General features: G+C 38.5%; 1 long non-coding RNA gene across 1 annotated transcript in view; it reads right to left on the bottom strand.

Moving 5' to 3' along the window:
• Positions 1-13335, bottom strand: part of LOC128089317 (uncharacterized) — a 287883-nt gene that overhangs the window by 28734 nt on the left and 245814 nt on the right. The window contains exons 15-16 of the long non-coding RNA XR_008210480.1: positions 9171-9227; positions 6262-6433 (exon numbers count right to left, since the gene is read on the bottom strand). This is a non-coding gene — a long non-coding RNA (uncharacterized LOC128089317). The remainder of the gene's footprint in view (positions 1-6261; positions 6434-9170; positions 9228-13335) is intronic.

The raw sequence follows: 13335 nt of genomic DNA, 5'->3' as shown, positions 1-13335 counted from the left end.
TCTCACTGCCACGGGGCTGTCAGCAGAAGTGATGCAGCAGCTCAGGTATTGGACTTGTCTTATATGATAATGTTTTCAAAGACAGGCTGTCTGCTGCCCTACTTATTTTCATGCTGCAAAAATATGAGTTACTGTGGTAAAAGTTTCCATCAAAAAGTGAGAGATTCCTAAGCTGGGCTTTCGGAGGCTCTCTGTTCTCTCTAGCAGGGCCTGCTGCAGCTGACCTCAGTGCAGTGTGCACAGCATGGCTGCTGGGCTCCCACACTGAAACCAGCCAGCCAGTTTGCACAAGCCTCCCATTCTAAAATATGTGTAATTTATTTGAGCTGATAGAGAGGATAAGAATCAACTGTCTGTTTCCCAGTTAATAAAAAACATACAATGAGGAGAGAGCTCTGCCAGCATATCTTGTTTACCCGAAAATGTTTGGCATTAAATGTGAAATCGGAAATGAACTCATTATCTGATTATTTTCATTTTGAAGAATTAACTGCTTTGGGGGAAAGGCTTGTCCTAAACAGTCCCCTTGTATGGATGACTAATTGCAAATACATATCTGAGAAGAATACAGTGAGCTCTTGTGACTGCCAGGGTAGGATAGAGCTCTATCAATTTGGACAAGAACACTGGGAGTATCCTCCCATGTGATGTATTTCAAAACAGGAAGAAAAGTGTTCAAGTTAGCAGCATTACGTCCGTATAGATGAGAAGAGTTTCAGGAAAGGCCACATTCTATCATTTTCGTCCAGACAACATGGATAGGAATGCTTAAAAATTATTTGCAGTACATCTGCCTCTTCCTCCCCTACAATATAACTATATAGTAGACTGGATATTTATTACTTTCTAGTTATAAAAGTGTGTTGAAAACAGAATCCCTCAGTGGTATAAATAAGAATACTTAAGGAATACTTAATACTTAAAAATGAAGACAGTTACCATTGGAATCAGATACTCATACAAGGCTAACAAAATTTTAGGAAAACTTCCCACTCCACTGTAGAACCAACCTTAGGCCACTCTGGATTAGGAGAAAACTGAGGTTAAGACAGCCTGTGGGGCTGCATCTTTTTGCATTCTCTTCTGCAGTTTCTTTGTTCGGCTCTCATCTGCTTGAGCTCAGCTTTCAGTGTTTCTGGTTTTCCCTCTCCATATCTGACTCAACAGCTGCTCCTTCTAGGCTTGCTGAGTGCCTCTTCTGTACTCAAATACTGCTTTCTTTTCACACTGGGAACTGGAGTTTTGAAAGGGTACCATGGAGCCTTCCACTGTGTATCAGCACTGCACAACTTAAACACATGTGCTCCACTGAATATTTGTCTCTTCCTTTTCTTATCTGACTAAAATATCCCCATCCTCACATGCCCTGTGAACCTCTTCACAATGTGCATGACATGAACTTCCTTTTAGCTACATCTGATTCATTTTTTTTTCTGTCCAGCCCATCAATACAGAGGCAAAAATACATTGGTGTCAAGGGAAGTGGCAGGCCAAACTTTGGTCTGTCCAACAAGCCAACATCACTTGATAGGCTTCCTACAGCCCACTGACTGTGCGTAATATAGGCAGGGGAAGCCCAAATGCATTCTCTCCGTCTCAACCAGTACAGAGAGCAGATATCCAAAGGCCAGCTGAATCACTGCACTTGGTCCTTACTACTCAGCTCATGTCTCTGTGTGCTATAGCACAGATGTTCCCAGAGCTGATCTAGTTGGGAACGAGAAATCACCTTGTCAGGCTGAACACTGTTTAGATCTCCAGAATTTTGCAGCTGCTATTTGTGATTCTTCCTCAGTATACATTCTCCATTAGTTAGAGTACATAGGGTGAAGCCAACTCCCCCAACTGCGCAAATATAGGCAGTATTTTAGAACAAAAATGTATCGTTGCAGATGTACCTCATAAAAAAAATATTATGAAAAAAAACCCTGCAAACATTACGTTCCCACCAACAAAGATACACATTCCCAGACTAATGCTGATGTGACAATTTCCATGTACTCTGGTTTCTTCCCTTTCACGTAGCAGTGCACACACCAGTGTTCGCCTTTTCTGCAACAGCTGGTCTAAGGCAGTGAAGGGTCACCAGTACTGTTCTGTTTCAGTTCCTGGAGGCTCCCAGCTCTGGCAAATTGCCATGTTTTCTGAGCAAGTCTGTCTTGCCCCAGAAAGAGAAGAAATATTCTGTATTTGAACTGTTAAACCTTCATTTCCTCTCTGACGCTGTCTCAGCATGAGTAGCATTTTTGAGTCTGTTTAGGTGTTTGCTCTTCTTTCTTCAAATCTCTGAAAGATCTTATTTGCACTGAAAGGGACAATTGAGCATGAACTTTGTGAGTTCTTTTGCAGGGCAAATGTAAGCTTTTAAGATAAGGTATTTGAGGTTTTCTTTCCATTAAACTATAGAAAGCAATTAACCAGAAAGTGTAAACAGTTAGCAAATGTGAACGCAACGGAATAGTCTGTTTGATTCTCTTTTCATTCCAAATGAAATGGAAAAGAGAGAGTAATAACATTCTCAGAGGAATTTGTCACATGTGTTGTTTGTGCATATCTTTCACATCTTGTTCCTTCACAGCCTGTTAGATCCTGGAGTTGAAGGCACATTCTTCAACTTCCTTCTGTAATTCAGACCAAACCATGGCACCCATATCTGTGTTTTTATCTCAGTGAATAGTAAGTGTTCCACTGGTTTATTATTATTCTTGCTACTATGCCTAATATCTTTTCTAGGAAGTTGCAAGTTACATCTGCTCCCCACATTACTAAAATTGTACAGTGGTGCTGGTTTCTGTCACCCTTGATGTTGCTGTTACTGACACCTTTCACCACTTTCAATAGTGCTTTGAGTTTTTCTGATTGAAGAAGAGAAGTCAAAAAAGTGACCATCACCTCATCAACATCACCATCATTGATTAATGAAAGCAGCTTATTGATCAATGTTCAAGCGCAGGGAAGAGAAAACTTGTTCTAGTATTTCCATGGATGCAATGCTACCTGCAGTCATTTTCTACTGTTTCTGCTTTTTAATTATCTTAAATTATTTTGCCTTAACCCAATTTTGGGTTGGGAAAGATACTACTACTGTCACCTACTCCCTTCACCTATGAAGAACATGAAGCCCAAGAACCAGCACAGCTTCTGACAGAATCAACTAAAGATCCCTGTTGAACTTCAATCCTCAGCAAGCCAGTTCATTATTTCTAACACACAGTACTGAGTCACATTTGTATATGCAGCACAAAATGATTTCTTACCCCTGACTAGCCCTGTGCTAGTTTGTGTGTTTGTCTGTCTGCAGGGAAAATGGAGAGGAAGGATATCTATTGTCAGTCACCTCTGTTAAAGACTTGCATAGTGTTATTAGCTTTGCATTTTTGTGAGCTTTAGTCTTGAATATTGCATTTTGTTCTCCTGACAAAAATATTCTCAAGAATATTGTTCATTAGGACATGGAATACTGAGTGATCAGATTCCAAATATGCTTGGGTACAGGAGATGCTTTCTTGTATCTTTGGGGTAGGGAGAAGTGTATGAATCAACTTTTCCATCAGTAGACTTTCCCACATCTTCTGGAACCACTCAGTAACATGGGTACATGGATTGATTTCCACACTGCTGCTATTGTTGTTCAGGCTTTCTGTGATTCTGTATCCATAACTGAATGCCAAATGCCCAGAGAAGGCTGGGATGGTACTGAATCAAAGATGAAGCATACACACTATCTCTCATAGTCTTCTTTTTTTTCTGCTGAAATACTAAAATTGAAAAAAGATTTGTTCCCCATTATGTTGCATACCGAAGTGTGCCTTTAACCTTTTTCCACATAGAGCATTATTTTGTCTGTGTTAATCAGCTTCTTAGGGAATCAGGTTTATTCAAAATATAAGGCAGAGACTTCTGTGAGAAACAAAAACATTGTGTCTCAGAGAAGTATCAAATAAACAATTCCCATTTGTCCTCAAGTTAATTTGGAAGATGAGGATATGTAGCAGAGAACATGTCAAATTCTAATGTAGGCCCTTGGGAAAGTTATGTTACATTAACCCAACTCCATCTGCAGTTGGGAACTTGAGAGCAGCAGCAAAAATGGTCAACCAGCTTCCAGCTGAGTAAGCACACATTTAATACAACAGCTTGTTTTAATAAAGCATTGTTCTATGCTGTATTAAGGGCCTATACATAGTAAGCAGCAAAAAAAAAATAAAAAAATAAAAAAATAAAAAAATAAAAAAAATAAAAAAATAAAAAAAGCTGATAAAGATTTACTGTCAGAATTGAAAATCTGTATGTCTTATGCTGAAGCATCAAAAATGAAGCAAAATACCAAGAGAGACTAAGAGTCTGGATATTCTACCTCTTAACCCATGTCTGAGGATAGAACTAAAATAGTAAATTAATTGAATTTAACTGATGATTAGATGTGAGGTTAAGGGCATATGAAACAGATGCAATTATATGGATATATTAAGATAAGTACTGTTATTCTGTGACACTTCAGTGTGCCCTGTGCTTTTCAGGGCAGGTAAAGGGCATGTACCTTCTTCTCAAAAGAAGTTATAATCCATATTTGCACATGATTAAATAACTACATGGAGATGAGGAAAAAAAACATAGAGATAACAGGAATATGTGTAAATGTTAACTCAGAGAAATGCATGTACACAGAGTAAATGAATAACTTCTGTCTTTCATAAGAGATGTAAATGAAGGTCTTAAAAAAAATATTTAAAAAGTCTTTTGGATATATCCATATACAAGGAAGGTTGCAACAATATGAGATGTGGCATTGCTGTTAAGTCAAGAATGCTTCTGAAGACATGCAATTGTTATTCTCATCAGCCTTGATGAGATGAACTTTATCGTAAGTGTATAACGTTAGCAGTCCTATCACAGTGGTATATATGTTGCACAGATGAGAGCTGCCATAAGACAAAATTCAATTTGGAGAAAGGCTTCTTAGTGTCAGATCAGATAACAGCAGGTTCCAGCCCCATTAGGTGGCTGTGGTGGCCATGAGATGTTAAAATACTGGCACAGACTGTATGTCACAAATCCATTTTTACTTTTTACTCATTTTTGCCTTCGGGCTTCCAACACTGACATCCTCAGCCCTTTCTAGTCCTCTGTACTGTCTGAATTTGTAGCTTCAGTAGAGCAATCCACTTGATGTCTTGTTCCCAAGACACATTGTCTCTGTCCACCTATACCGTCCATGTTTAAACGGCAAAGAATCTTCCCCAGATTTTTGTACATCATTTCAATTTTAAGTCCATCTGCATTTTTTTTTCTCAAGTAAAATATAGAAATGACAGTGTGACTCTTTCGGGGAGGGGCTCTGCAGAACTGCATGATACAGTGATTATGAAAGGAGGAACTTGCACCAAAGCACAGCCTCTAACAAAGTGCCACCATCTGTGTCGCAACAAATGTTCCCCTCATTGATGCCTCACTTGGATTCAGATATGAAGATGAATAACCATTATTTATCCTGCAGTGTAGCTACAAATCTGGAATTGCATAATTAGTATATTGTAGCCACCCTAGCGTATGGGGCCTTCTGTTGGATTTTATGAACTGAAGAGGGCTGGGTCTGGCTGATAATTTGGGAAAGGGATGACAGGGGAAACCCCTAGCCCGGCAGGAACTGGTGTTTGTAAAACAATAGCTGGAACTCTGAATCACTGCTAAAGCAATATTCAAACATGAGTATCACAGGACACACTGTACTGCAAAAAGAGCCAGCTCCTGGATAAGCTGCACACATGGAGACCTAAGAAATGTTCAATTCCACACAAAAATTAAGAACCCTTCTATGCGTATTTCAGGAATTAGATCAATACCCCCGGGGTGGTTTTAAATTTGGTAATTACATTTTGTTAGACTCCAGCAATTTTAATTGGATCTTAGCCCATTCTTCACTTTACTGTCTTCCACAGTGGAAGCTGTACTTCCATAAGACTGCACCTTGAGCACTATGTTGTCAGCAACTGCGAGGCAATGCAACAGCACTATTAACTAAAAATTCCCAGTATTCATTTACAGTACAGCAAATGAATGCTTTAGTTCCTAACAAGCCTTATTATCATGCAGAAATTTGAAAAGCCAGATAAATATGAAGAAATCAAGTCTAAGAGCTGCCGCATTTATTGAAATTCCATTAAAGGAATAATCTGTTTGAAGGAGGGAGGCAGACAGTCTGATTACACATGTAGTGTGATCACAAAGCCAGCAGAAAAAGAAAGAAAAAAATGAGCTCACCTGTCTGCCTAGGGCCAATCTTCCTGTTTTTTAATGCAGTTCTTGGTCTTACTACCTGAATGAAGTCATACTTGGAGAGAGCATGTCCGTCAGGTCAGAGCAGTAGACAGAAGACTGCCTCTTCTCTCTTGCCACAGAAGGTTTTGCATTTCAGGAGTTGCTAGAATAATCCCTGCAGAAGGTAAACAAGACTCTGTTCAGCTAAAAATAATTGAATTTAAGATTTTAAGGAATACTGAGAACTGCAAAGCACTTCAGGTGAAAAGCGCAGTTTTGGGGAAAGATACTATTTGTTGCAGGGTTTTAAAAATGAAAATATGAACTGAGTCGAACTATTCCAAAGCCTGGATATTTTATGCACAATTACCTTAATAAATGGAAAAATGTACAAATCCAGTACTTCTAGAACATTATAAAAATGGTATGACATAGGAGATTGATTTTCAGAACTCCCAAGGGTATTGCTCTCTTCTCTCGAGGCACATGTCTAGGCAACAAGGAGACAATATACACGCCAATATAAAGTATACGATCACAACCTTCTGAATTACAACCCCCTAATTAGCATCCCTGTGTCAATTATCCCATTCAGGATGTCAAATATTTCACAAGGATTAAATTTCAAAATACTCAGAGATTCTGATATATAAAATCCCAAATGGCTGCTCAATGAATTTTAATGTTATTGTATCACATATAACAGGCAAAAGATTAAAAAGCCTTTCACACACTTCTACAATGGCAAAGGTACCACAGTTGCATCTGTTCACTTCACTTCTGGGGATACCCACTGTTCAAAAAGGGGAGAAAAAAATGTTTCATTCAAGCATTTTCCTTTTCAAAATAGTAACAATGTTGTAATTCAATATCCACACTGAACCTCTCTGACCCCTGAATCCAAAACTGCAGGGTAGAGGAGAGAAGGAGAGGAGAGAGTGGGCTCTGCCATGCCAATGTCATAACAACCTTTTCTTCATGGCTTGTGCCTCACTATCAGCAGGCAAAGAATGCACACGTGTGCAGCCACATCATTTAGAAGTGTTTGGGCTTCCAGATTAAATCAAACTTCCTCTAAGAAATCTGGCTTTCTCAATACGCATTAATATTCCAGTTTTAAAACAAACTTGGGCTCAGTCTATTATAGGATGTAGATATCCAGGTGAGAAAAAATAACCTTGGGCTGATCCATCAGGGCAGAAACACATAACTACACTAAAATCCCTGTGTAGTCCCCAGCCTGAATTGTTTGCAGGGGGAAGATGAATGAGTGAATCAAGATTTAAATTATTTTACATTTAAGGCAGCTTTTATGGTTCACAAATTGAAATCTTTTAAAGTTTAGTGTCTAGTTTAAGTTGTTAACCTTTCCTTTAGTTACCACTTTTTCACTGTCTCTTTTCCATAGATGTCTCAACCAAAAGGCAGTTGCATAAAAATACTTTAATGAGCAACTCTACTGACTGAAACCAGAACAAAGAACCTTAATTGACTATTGAAGAAAATGCACAGAAAACAACTCTTAAGTTCAGAATTGTAAATATTATGTCAGAAACAGAGCCGTCACAATGACGCTTCTCTATTTTAGATAGAAGCAAGAACTAGCAAGCCTAATCGGCTCAAATTTTGTCAGTAGACCACACAATAAACTACTCTTGAGCAAGCAGCAACCCAAAAATTAGTCCCAGAAATGATTGAGGAAATAATTTCAAATATCAAAGGGAAGAGGACTGTGTTTGGCTGGAAAGAGGCAAAATGTAGCAAATAAATTATTTGTTTCAAAAAAAATAACCAGAGTACTAACCAAGGGATTGCTTCTTGTACTTCATGTGTGTTGCAGTGGTACATGACGTGATTGAAGGTATCAAATCAGAAAGAAACACATTTTAATAAAATAAAAAGGTCTAAACTACAGTGACTCTTAAGATCTCAGGCCAGCCTTGAGGAAGAAAGGGGAAGGTGGGTGGGGAAGAAAAAAGAAAAAAGAGAAACCAGAAAAATCTCAATGAAAACACAATGCCTCAAGCAGCTTTACACATTCATAAACTACATTTTATCAAGCAATTTCAATGGCATTTTCAAAGTCTAGTAGTCAAGCTCCTGCTGTCAATTCTCTCTGTAAGTGGGAAGTCTCTTTATCCCACTTCTGTGGAAGCTGTGATCCACTGAAGACAGAGAATCTTTTATTAGACACATGCACAGTGAGAAGTGAAGGGGGACTCCTCCCTGTCCTCTCACCTCAAATCAGACAGTGAACGCAGTACTAATACAAATAAGAAGTAACCACTGGCAATAAAATATTTCCCCATAAAAACGCATCAAATTTCCAGTTATCTTTTTCTTATATTTGCTTTTTCATATCAACTGTAGTAACAAGAGCAATTTGTATCACTTTCACCTTATCCCATCCTTTTAATTTTTGCCTAAATTCATTGATTCATCAGAGTGCAATACTCTTTAATAAACCAATCTAATTTCCACCTCCTATAGCTCTCCCCCGCAATCCCATCTTTCACGTGTTTCAGCTTTACTTTGAAGTGACTTCCTTGCCTGGCATGCTAAAATCCAGGAACAAAGTGCCTATCATTATGACTGCAGTTCATGCCCTGACTAGCCACAGCAGCAGCAGAATTAGACTATAATCTCCTAAACAATGTAGAATCTGTAAATCAAAACCAACCGGCTCCATTTGGTGTGTAGATCACTGAACCTGTGGGACTATGAAAATCAAAATCACTTTTCTAAGGGGAAATAAACCTTAGCATATGGAGTTGTTCAGCTTGGATTCTTTCTCTCCTTATCCCCAAAAGCTATTCCATCCTAAAAAACAGCAACTTTTTCTGAACCAGAGGGCAAAATAGGCACACGTGAACATAAGCATACAGGCAGTACAGAGATTAAAAACAACCTACATTCAGTACTGCCCTGCCTAGCCTTCTTGATGGTAAGGATGTTTGTGTTTCTTTGCTCTAAATATAAAAACAAACAACAGTGGCTGCTCTAATCAAAGCAGTAATTACATGTTGCCCAAAAAATGTACAATGCATCAAGACACTTAGATAGAGCCTAGAGTTATTTCACTGATGAAACACTAACTACCCATAGCACATGCAGAAAACATTCAGAGAGAGTCAGAGAAATGGAGTTGTGCCTGATGGAGTAACATAAAATTTCTTGGCACAGAACAGTAATTTCCACAACACAGCACACAAGGGGTTTCTACTTGCACAAATTAAGCCCCCACATGCTGACTGATGTGTCATCATGCACAGAATTTAACTGGGTTAGCCCAAGTCTCACGTAAGTCACTGACCGCTTTATATTGTAAGTTACTTGAAACCTCACAGGTGTACAGAGCTCTCTTCCAACAATGCAAATGGACCTAAATGTAATCCTCCAAAGATGAGTGAATAAGATCGATTTTTTCTTTATCTGTCCTAAAGAAAAGCATCAAATAGACAGCTTATAGAAAATAATTATAGAGTTTTTCCACCTAGTCTTCTTCAGTTTCTCAGCTTTGATTCTCTCAGGTTCACACTTTTCAGGGTTTTTTTCCTTTTTATTTTTCCCTTGGAAGCCCATGAAATTCTCCAGAAATGGGGGAAGGCGGCAGAGGCCTATCTGCTGACCACATACTTCCAATATATGATTCCTAAGGCTTCCTCTTAGTGATATTTCTGAAGTGGAAAGTCAATAACTATCATAAACAAAAAATCTGTAATCCTAACTCCTCCTTCCACTCAATTTTTCATGCCAGTGTGGACCAGTGTGGAAAGAGAGGGCCTCCAGAGTATCAGCTTCGGTAGACGAGGACATGCAGGATAGTGTGAAACAGTTGGAAGGCCAGATTTAAACATGTAACCTGAAACACTGGAAACCAGAACTCACAGTGGGGCTTAGCAACAAAATCAACAATATAGGCATGGCGTGACATGTGATCACCAAAGCAGAGGCAAGGTTGCTTAAATATAGCCTCTGTAGGTATTAGAATATTTCTGAGAAGTACACATCAAGCACGAGACAGATGCTACTAATAAGTAGAGCTTTAGACATTTATTTTTGTATTTAAATATCCAGCTATATTTATCTGAAAGATTTAACCACACCATTCTTGACCGAAAGGTATGCCAGTTACTTACTGCTGTCTAGACAAAAAGATTTAAAACTGCAAAAGATAAAACCTTTAAAAAAGAATATGGAAAAGTGCTTTAAGAGACCATGAGAAGGATAGGTTCTCTATGCTTTAGTCTTCAGAGCTTTGGCTTCAAGAGCTTTGTCTATTGAGGAACTCAATATATTAATTTCTTTGTAAAGAGTTTGCTTTTGCTTTTTCTTGAATCTAAATTGTTTGTGCGTGGGGGGGATGCCAATAAGTTATAAAAATTCTGGAAAGCTGGAAAAGATCAAATCATCCTCTAAGTATAAGTACTGTCTGATGATCACCTGGCATCGTTGGAGTTGTGATCGCGCTGTGATGAAACACTTCAAACTAGAACATAAAGATATGAATCATCTACAGTGAGTAAGCTGTCCCACTTCCAAAATTCTTGAAAAAAAATCCAGACTATCTGGACACTCACCCTAAGTGTTTGGACAGCTTCAAATGATCCTGTGATCTCAGTGAAGAAATTGCTCTTGAAATGAGTTACACATTTCACCTCTATTTTTAGCATAACCATAAACCAGACCTGCTAAACAGAGGTTTCCCAATCTCTGCTACAGTAATTTGGTACCATGTGGTGCTTAAAACTGGAAGGAAGCAGCATACAAAAGACTTACCACAGATATAAAGGAGCAGAGAGGTCTGAAGCGTTCCCCTAAATGCTACATATTCAGAACTACTTATATTTCTGTATAGGGCAAATATTTCTGTACCACTGCTTCCTTGAAGCATTTCATTCCTGGCCTAAACAGATGAGAAAATGAGAGCAGTTCACATGTAACACTTCAGAACATCAAGTCCCTTCCAAAAGAGAGATTTCTGGGTAGGCACAGGAATAGAATTTGTACAATTTGCTCCTTGGCCTCTTGGTCTCTCCATTTACATTGCACAAAAGATGTCCTGAGAGAATAACGTATGACATAGCCCAGATGGTAAAAAGCAAGTGTTCACTTTGTGCAACTAATTTCTACCATTATGCTGGGAAGGATACTGAGCTTCAGGTCATGGGCACAGTGCACAATGCCAAAGTATGCAGTGCTCTGCAAGTGTCTCTTATAGCCACCTGCTTCTGAGGCTGATGCAGCCAGACACAGCAGGAGTATGTATTAATATGGCAAGAGTCGGTCCTTTTTTTTTCCAAAATTTTCCATAGGCCACTGAGCAAGATTTGATTTTACCGAATATTCACATTCAACTCATTTCAGAAGTTTTAATTTCTTTTACTATACTTGTACTAACCTGAAATACTGATGTTAAAATACTTCCAGGTACAAGTTGATTTAAATTCAGCAAAAGAATTAACACAGTAAGAACGTCAAACAACTTCCCCTAATGTAGTCCTTAATGCAGGTTAGCATTGCTCTTGCTGATTAAGAATTTTTCCTGTAACGCAATAACCCTCCTCATGGAATTAGGCGCTATTCAAGATAAGAAAAGATTGCAAAACCTATTCCTGTCTTGATATAAAATTATGTAGAGTAGATCCGCAAGAGACATGAAAAGGTCTTCTGGTTTGTCCTCAGGCAGAATCAATATTTGTGTCCCTTATGACAGATGTACATTCTTAATGATAGTGACTTCACTGTATCCCCAGGTTTCACTATGTTTATGTTTAGAAAGGTTTTCCTAATAACTATTCTGACTCTCTAGGGTAACTCAACTTATTGTTTCTTAACATGTCTGCCATGGCCACAGAGGATATATTACTCGCTCTTTACAACAGGGTGGGTTTTGTTTTTTACATCTTAACTATTGCCCTTACCCTTCCGTCTTTTTTTGAGAGCATAATAACTCAAATTTTGACAAGTTCTCCTTACCACAGTGATACAGCCAAAGTGCTTGACCACCTGATCCAAGCTGAGTCCTTACTCAACAAAAGAACCAGAAGATTAATTCTGCAGGCTGCATTCTGGCTTTTGTGTTCATACTAGTTGGACACTTAGCTTTTTAATAATTCATCAACTTGTGTTTAATTTGATTTAATTTAATTTCCAGATCTTTTCCAATGAGAACTGCCCTCTATGGTGTTACCCCAGGCATGTCCAACCTGCAGCCTGGCAGAGCTCGCACTGCAACTGTCCCCTATTCCACACTGGGAAAGGGTGGGAAAGGCTCTTTCCCATTGAACAGCCCAGCCTGGCCCTGGGCATACACTCATCATTCAGTAAGTCAGTGTGCTATTAAAGCTGTCTGGACTGAAAAAAGAACACAGGAAGGGCTCAGTGCAGTGCTAACTCAAGTTATGGCAAATGATTGTATGCATTGTACGCATTGGCTAAACACAGCCCTGTGAACAGCAAAAAACATGCAGCCAGGATTTCCATTCTTACAAAGGAATTTGAGGTTATGTTTCAAGATTACTGGAAAAAATAATAATTTTTTTTTTATATATTTGTGGTTTTCTTTTCAGTTGACATAAATATCCTGCGGATTTTCAAATGGAATGCATTACATTGCAATCATCAATTCAAAGCAAATTTGATCACGTCTCTTTACCAGATTTTCATCAACCTCTCTTACCAGAGAAAAACATCCCTCACTTCACAGTCATGCCTTATTCATGTCCTTGCTTTCTCATACTGTGTACATTTGTGAACAACTATTTTGAAGGATGAAGCAAAGAGTAAAATTTCATCAAAAAATCTCTGATGAACTCCTTGAGAGCTCGCAAAGAATTGCAGCCACTGCCATTGTACCTGACTGAACCAGTTTCACAAAAACAAGGTCAAATATCCCTCTAGTTTTATGGGTTTTGTTGCTCTCTTTTCGTTTAAATGCTTTTGTAAAACTATTACCAGTTAAAATAAGTTTCATTACTTATATACATCAGCTATACTGTATATTTTTTGAGGACTGCTCCAAAAGTAATGTCTCCTATTTCATTATGTTGGCCCGTGATATCAGATGTGGATGTT

The sequence above is a fragment of the Tympanuchus pallidicinctus genome, unplaced genomic scaffold, assembly GCF_026119805.1.
Source record: "Tympanuchus pallidicinctus isolate F22 unplaced genomic scaffold, pur_lepc_1.0 scaffold1, whole genome shotgun sequence".
NCBI lineage: Eukaryota > Metazoa > Chordata > Aves > Galliformes > Phasianidae > Tympanuchus > Tympanuchus pallidicinctus.
This window is presented reverse-complemented; position numbering and strand designations above follow the sequence as displayed.